This window comes from Lactuca serriola, chromosome 8, assembly GCF_051521515.1.
Source record: "Lactuca serriola cultivar US96UC23 chromosome 8, Lser_US96UC23_V15, whole genome shotgun sequence".
NCBI classification, from domain to species: domain Eukaryota; kingdom Viridiplantae; phylum Streptophyta; class Magnoliopsida; order Asterales; family Asteraceae; genus Lactuca; species Lactuca serriola.
In genome coordinates this window covers 220,632,776-220,640,195 of record NC_136415.1, presented here as the reverse complement: position 1 = coordinate 220,640,195, position 7,420 = coordinate 220,632,776, and positions in this window count along the sequence as shown.

Here is a 7,420-nt window from a genome sequence, read left to right as displayed (position 1 = left end):
GGTGAACTGTTTGGTCTGATGAATCCTTTGTCTAACAGCTCCTGTAGTTGTGTAGACAAGTCCTGCATATCAGGAGGAGCCAACCGATACGATGCTTTGGCTATTGGAGCCGCACCAAGGACCAGGTCAATCCTAAACTCTACCTGTCTCTCCGGAGGTATCCTAGGCTGCTCCTCTGGAAATACATCTACGTACTCCCGTACCACTGGCACATCACTCACCGTCACCTTACCCGCCTCTCAGGTATCCATAACATAGGCAACATACCCCGTGCAACCCTGTTGGAGGTAGCGCCTAGCCCTCATTGCTGAACATAAAGTCGTTCTGTGTTGTTGCCACTCTCCATGAATCACCAACTCTCCCCCACCTGGGGTCTTGATCCGAACCAAATGTTGCGCACAATCAATCATTGCCCCATTGGGGCTCAACCAATCCATCCCTATAATAAACTTGTTCCGCCGCAATGGTATGGGAACCAAATCTACCAAGTAGCGCTCCTCAGCTGTCAACTGGAAAGCTCGGCTCCTCACCACTGGAGCGTCTGACTTGACCTTTCGGTTATCCGTAACCCGTGTAGTCGCTGAAGTTGGCGCCACCACTGGCGCTGCTGCTGACACAGTCAACCTAGGGCAGTTGACCTTTTTATAGCCCCTCTGATTGCAATGAAAGCAAATCAGGTCTGACATCTGAATAGTGGGGGCTGGAGCAACACAATCCCTGCCAAAATGCCCAGTCTTGTCGCACTTATAGCAGCCTGATCCCGACCCAGTTCGGTAAAGTACCTCATGTGACCTACCGCATTTCCCACAGCGGTCCCTGATAGGTTTTGAGCATTCTAACAGTCCTATGGTGAACATGCAACCCTATAAACCTTGGATCTATGTTTTCTCTATTATACATGCAAATATTAAATATTCCAAGGTTTCATCCTAACTAGCATACTATGAAGCACCTATACTACAAAGTTCTAGGTAGATGACATACCTTTCGATGTAGCTTTATGTCTTCAAGCTTTAAGAGCTTAGCCCCAATATTGTGGAAGCCTCAAGTGGAATCACAAATCACCAAAACACCTTGGAAGAACTTGAGGGAAAATGTATGCACACTAAAATCGGCCCAGTCTTATGTCCTCACACACAAGTTCCATTTCTTGTGCCAAAGGCCTCTTTATATAGTATGGAGGATTAGGGTTACATTCATGTAAACCCGAATACCCATGACCTTTCATTTCATAGGATCCATGGGTTAAAACTCAATGGACTATCCATGATAGCTTAGCGCAACCTTAATGAACTTGGCCCATTCCATATATATATATATATATATATATATATATATATATATAGTCCATATTTAATTAGTTCCTGTTGATCACTTAATTAATTCTGAATTAATTCTTGATCAATACTAATTAAATAATATGATTCTATATTAATATATTAGAACTTATAATATATTAATATAAATCATAAATATACTATTCTCAAAAAGACTATCCATATAAATTGTGCCTGTGAAGTGCAACCCAAATGGACCATGCCGGGTCGGGTCAAGTACATACCAAATATAGTTATGGACTTAGACACTAATCCAACAGTCTCTCACTTGACTAAGTCTAAAACTATTATTGAGTATGACTTCAAAACCTAACTGGCAATTGTAACTCTTAAAGCCGCTGTCGAACTCTGACCTTGTCAATGAACTCTGACATTTGTCAATGATTTGTCCATTAGATAAGGGATTCTATATTCCTCCATTCTAGATATCATATGGACTGAGACTGTTGGGTTTTGAGCATTCTAACACTCCTAAGTGTACATGCAGCCCTAAATACCTTGGATCTATGTTTTCTCTACTATATATGCAAATATGAATATTCCAAGGTATGACCCTATCTAGCATACAATCTATGATATTTGGGTAATAAAACAAGTTAGAATACATACCTTGTTGATGTAGCTTGTCTTATTGAAGCTTGAGTGCCTAGTGCCCCAAGTGTGACACCTCAAATGGTTCACACAACAACATGAACACTTGGAATAACCTTGAGAATAAGATAAGTGGTTCTCTCTAGTGAAATCGGCTAGCTCTCTTAGTGTACCCACACTAGTGCCAATTTCACCAACCAAGGACATCTTTATATAGTGTGGACACTAGGGTTAAACCCATGACCTTTCATTTCATATGATCCATGGGTTAAACACTACATGGACTATCCATACAGCTTAGCCCAACCTAAATGAACTTGGCCCACCACACATATATATCTAAGATTCCATACTTAATTAGTTCTTTTTGATCACTTAATTAATTATAAATTAATTCTTGATCAATACAAATCAAATAATATGATTATATATTAATATATTAGAACTTATAATATATTAATATAAATAACTAGTATCCTTTTTCATCATCTTGTCAATCCAATTGTCTCGATGCCATGCAACCCAAATGGACCATGCCGGGTCGGGTCAAGTCTTACCAATTATAGTTTATGGACTTAGACATTAATCTAACAGATACATGGATTATAATCATTCTCTTAGTTGATTTGTTGTTTCCCGATTTCCGATTTATGACGACTGACTGATTGAACAAATCAAATAAGTCCTGGCTTGGCCAAGCACTCATGTGTCATCGCTAAATCATCGAGGGGCCCACATATGTCGCTTTTATCCCGAAGGTAAAAGGAATGGATAAACTTCGACTCATATGGCGTGTTCTACTACTTGTTGAATCATACACAAAATTATGTTTTATAACATCAAGTTACCGAATGTGTTTTCGTGCAACCAATGTACAACAAACTCTTAGTAACAACTCATATCTCTAGGTTTGAAGAATATAAGATATTATCATCTCATGATCACTCGTGATAGAATCCATGAAGAGATTCAAATGAGTGTGGGTTGAATTCAATACTCAGAACTTATGAGCACTCATGAGTGTTGTAGCACAACTTTGTCCACCAACTTGGACCTTTACAAGCCAACCCATGACAATCTTAATTCATATCTACTTCCAATATACAACCGAATGTGGATGGTTTGAATAACTTAGTCATCCCGGAAGAATAACCTAGTTATTATAGAAGTCAAAACATGCAAAGTGAAACACAAGAATAAATGAATCTAATATGATATCAAAACCTATGAATATAAATAAAACACTTTCTATTTATCACCATACTGATTACTCATTATTCATTGTTTCAGTTTTATCAACTTTATGCTTGAATTAAAACACTAGGTGTCCTATGCTATTAATGTTGCTGACTTGGAATACATATCTTAATTATCATGCTCCCACTAACATGATGATTATTAGCATAACACTTATGCTACCACTAGCGTTGACATGTATCTAGAAAACAGTTGGACCTCTAGAAGTCAATACTTTATTGACATTCTTACCAAAGTTCAGATTTCTGATACTAGATTGTTTTGATAAGACTTTATCAAAATCATACACCTTATCTTAGATAGTGCATAGGTGTGTCTAAGCAATTTCAGAACTATGAAAAGGGATGCCATAATCATAGTCTTAATTGTTTAGACTTTTTGCCATTTCTCACAAGTCAATGTTAGTGTGCCGGTTAACCATGCACGCTCCACTAACGACTTTGAGAACTGAAAAATATCACAATTGCTATCTACTTAAAATCTACTTAGTGAAAGAATTTCCTCACCATCATTTTCATGAATCGGAGAGAAACCTTATGACACTTAGATTTTATGGTGTATGTGTTCTTATCCTTGTGATTTGTCAAACCATAATCACAAGACTAGGTTAGTGACAAATCCTAACTCATATGGATTGAACTTGTGCAATCTTAACTTCTTGCCAACTGGCAGCTCAAGGGCCTGCCATTACTTCCAAGTAGCTATGCAAACAATTGAGAACATGTAGAACTCAAATGTATAGCCAACTTAACTGGAATGGGCACAGAAATGTCAGCACGATAGGTTATAAACCTCTAGTTGTGTGCTAGTGATGAAATACAAGTTTTTATTCTTGATTAGTTCTTGAAACTATATCAGGATACTCCCATTGTCTTCTTGACTTATAAGACTTTCTTGCCAAATATTCAAGAAGTGGTGTGGATTCTTAATCAAGACAAACACTTCACACAATTGGCCTTAGTTGGTCTTTGTTTTATCCAAAACATCACAACTTACCAATTTCAAATGTAAGAGTATTACATTTGACAAGTGTATTAAACCTTCTTTAAGATATCTCACTCAAGTTATAATCTTAGAGTATAACTCTAAAAATTGTTTTTGGAATGAAGTATGAATAATCTTCTTGATTTAACAACTTCAACAATTCATAACTCCTCTTCTTAACTATCAGAATGCACTTAGAGGATGAATTGTGATAAGGTCTCAATATCATTAAGATGATCTTAAAACATGATACTAAAGTACTCTCCCATCATTTCAAATTTGAGAAACTTTTATCCTTCTGCCTAATTTGATTCTTCTTATTCGTTCTGTCATACATTGAAACTTTTCCAATGTCTCAAAATTAGACTTAAGCTTGGAAGTAAAATCATATTTACTAAACCTTAGTAAATCATGACGAATAGTCTTATCCATCTTTTGTGGTTAACTTTGGCTGGTGCACAAGAATGTGTACTTGATCCCTTAGTCCTTCTCTTGACTCACATATACATGTGAACACGGAACTAGTCTTAATTTTCCAAAGTTGAAAATTCTAATACATGACACTAAACACCTTGTATGATTCCATGTTTCGCTCCAATTGAAACTTGGGTGATGAGAATTTTTCCTTATTTGGTAAATTTAGACACTACCACAAATAAAAGAATCAAATTCATATTTCCAATATTGCTATAAACATACAAACATCAAGTTTTCATGAATGCCATTGTAAGGAGATAAAATAAAGTAAAACAAACTTTTATTTATTTTTAACATGCGGAAAATACTTGTTCCTTACAATATAACTTGAAATGAAAACTATGCTATTACATGTTTCCTAGCAATCTATCATAACTCCTAAGAAGTAGCTCAGCAATTCAATCTTCAACCAAGCGAGAGAAATCCATCTTCGCGATCAAATTCAGCATACTCTTTCTTTAAGTTTTGTTCCCTTTGCTTGATCCTGCTAAATATCAAAATGCAACCAAGTCACATTTTGGTATTAAGAATCATCAACTGGGAACTTAACATAGTTAGATAATGGACTTACCTGAAGCAGAGTCAAACTTTTGATTCTTCTTTCTTTCAGGTAGCTTGGTCAGCTTCGCTTCCAATGCTCCTTTTCTTCACAATGAGAACATATGGACTCTTTGGGAATGGTACACAGGCTATTCCAGACTTAGCCTTTCTCTTTACCTTCCAGTCAACCCGGTTGACCAAGGCCGATCCCTTTCCATTGGAAAGAGAAAGTTTTTCTGAATTTCCAATGTCACCATTGTACATGTCCGTGGAAGGTTTGAGAAATAGACCTTCCATCCATATTTGCTTGACTATTGTACCAAATCATTTTTGATTCAACAACAATAAGCAAATAAGAAAGATCCGTTAGGTTCATGTCGTGATCTGTCACATAGTAGTCTTTCTATATGACTCAGGAAGTGACTGAAAGACCCAGTCAATAGCCAACTTCCTTGGGACAATGACACCCAACATTCTCAACATGTCACTGTGTGACTTCAGTCCTAAGACATGAGTGCACACAGGACTTCCAATTTTATGTTTTATTGGGAGTATGAATTGAGTGATCTTGAACTTTTCAAGTCCTTAAACTTGTGGGTCAGGGAGAATAATTGGAGGAGGTGGAGGAAGAGAAGTATGACTTCCATGAGCCAAACTCGGGAAGTCATATTCATTAGGAAAGCTTGATTTGGGAAGACCATGGTTGTCTAAACCAGACATCAACAATGGGAGAAATTCAAGTAAAGTTGATTTAAGTCCTTAATATAACACCCAATATGAAATATTAAGGCTAAGACCCAACAAACTATTTTATAACTTGGAAGAAGGATGCCGTAATCTAAGCTCTAAAATATTTGTAGGTAGGTGAATGACGATTCACCAATTTCCACCAAGATAAATGAAATGTATTATTAGGTTTTAATTGGTTTTGAAACTCATAGATTCTTTTGAGATTCATTGAACTTTTCAATGGCATGTTTCAATCTCGAGTGTGCCCTTGAGGTTTTGTGACTGGGATGCTGAGGATCACAAAACAAGGTGTGAAGTAACCATGCAAATATACTTGGTACCCTTAATATTTACCCCTCAATCGATGTGTCGGTTAACCACACACGCTCCACCGATACTATGATAAATGTTAATTTACCCTTTTCCTACCTTGTTAAATCCAGGTTAGTGTGTCAGTTAACCACACACACTCCACTAACGGCTTAAACAAAGTGCAAAGTGTAATTTCATGGATTAGCACCTTATTCACATTTTTCTAAGTAACTAAGATTGGGAATTTATAAATGTTTAGTTACTGAGTATTTATCATTAATACTTTTAATGAAGGGAGAATTATAGTCCTTGTCCTATTCGTTCGGCTAATGACCCTCCACCGGTCAAGGAAGCAGTAGGTGAGAGTGGACACCCATTAAACTGCCATTTTATAGGCAGTAACCTTATACCCCCTTATAGATCGGCTTCATGAATGAGGCCTACTAATGGTAAGACGACTTTTTGTTCTTATACATATATAAATATTATTAAACTTATAATCTTATAAAGTATAAGGCTTGGATTTTAACTTTTTTTTTAATTTTAGGGATTGGAACTAAAGTTTTAATTATGACTTTACTTGTTCCAAAACTTGAGGGCAAGTTTTGTAAACTTTCAAAACTTTTCATTTCTCATAACTTGTGAGTTAATGGCTTATTAAAATGAGTGACTTTTCATCTTATGTAACCATTGTGTTCTTTTAATGGATTTAATGACTTGTGACTTTTGGTTATCCATAACTTGAGGACAAGTTATGGACTCCATTAAAACACATAATGATCAAGAATTAAACTACCAAGAAGGTTACAAATAATTCCTATGATCATCTAAGCTCATACGTTCAAGAGCATGCATATCAACAATTTCAAGAATCATAAAATTAACCATATAAAACTTGAAATTTTGAAAACAACTCCGAAATTGGTTTACCATAATCATTACCACATCAAAAAATAGTTTTTATAAGTCCAAAACAGTTTAAGATAATGAGTCTAGACCAATTCCAGCACCAAAACTTGAAGATATGTTGTCAGGGGGTCCAACTCGCTGAGTGCATGAACCAACTCGATGAGTTGGTTGCATTTTTCCTTGGACTCGTCGAGTCCATTAGTGAACGCGGCGAGTCCACTGTCCAGACGGCAATATAACTTCAATTTTTCAGCAGTTGCATCAAGTATATAAGAAAACAAGCC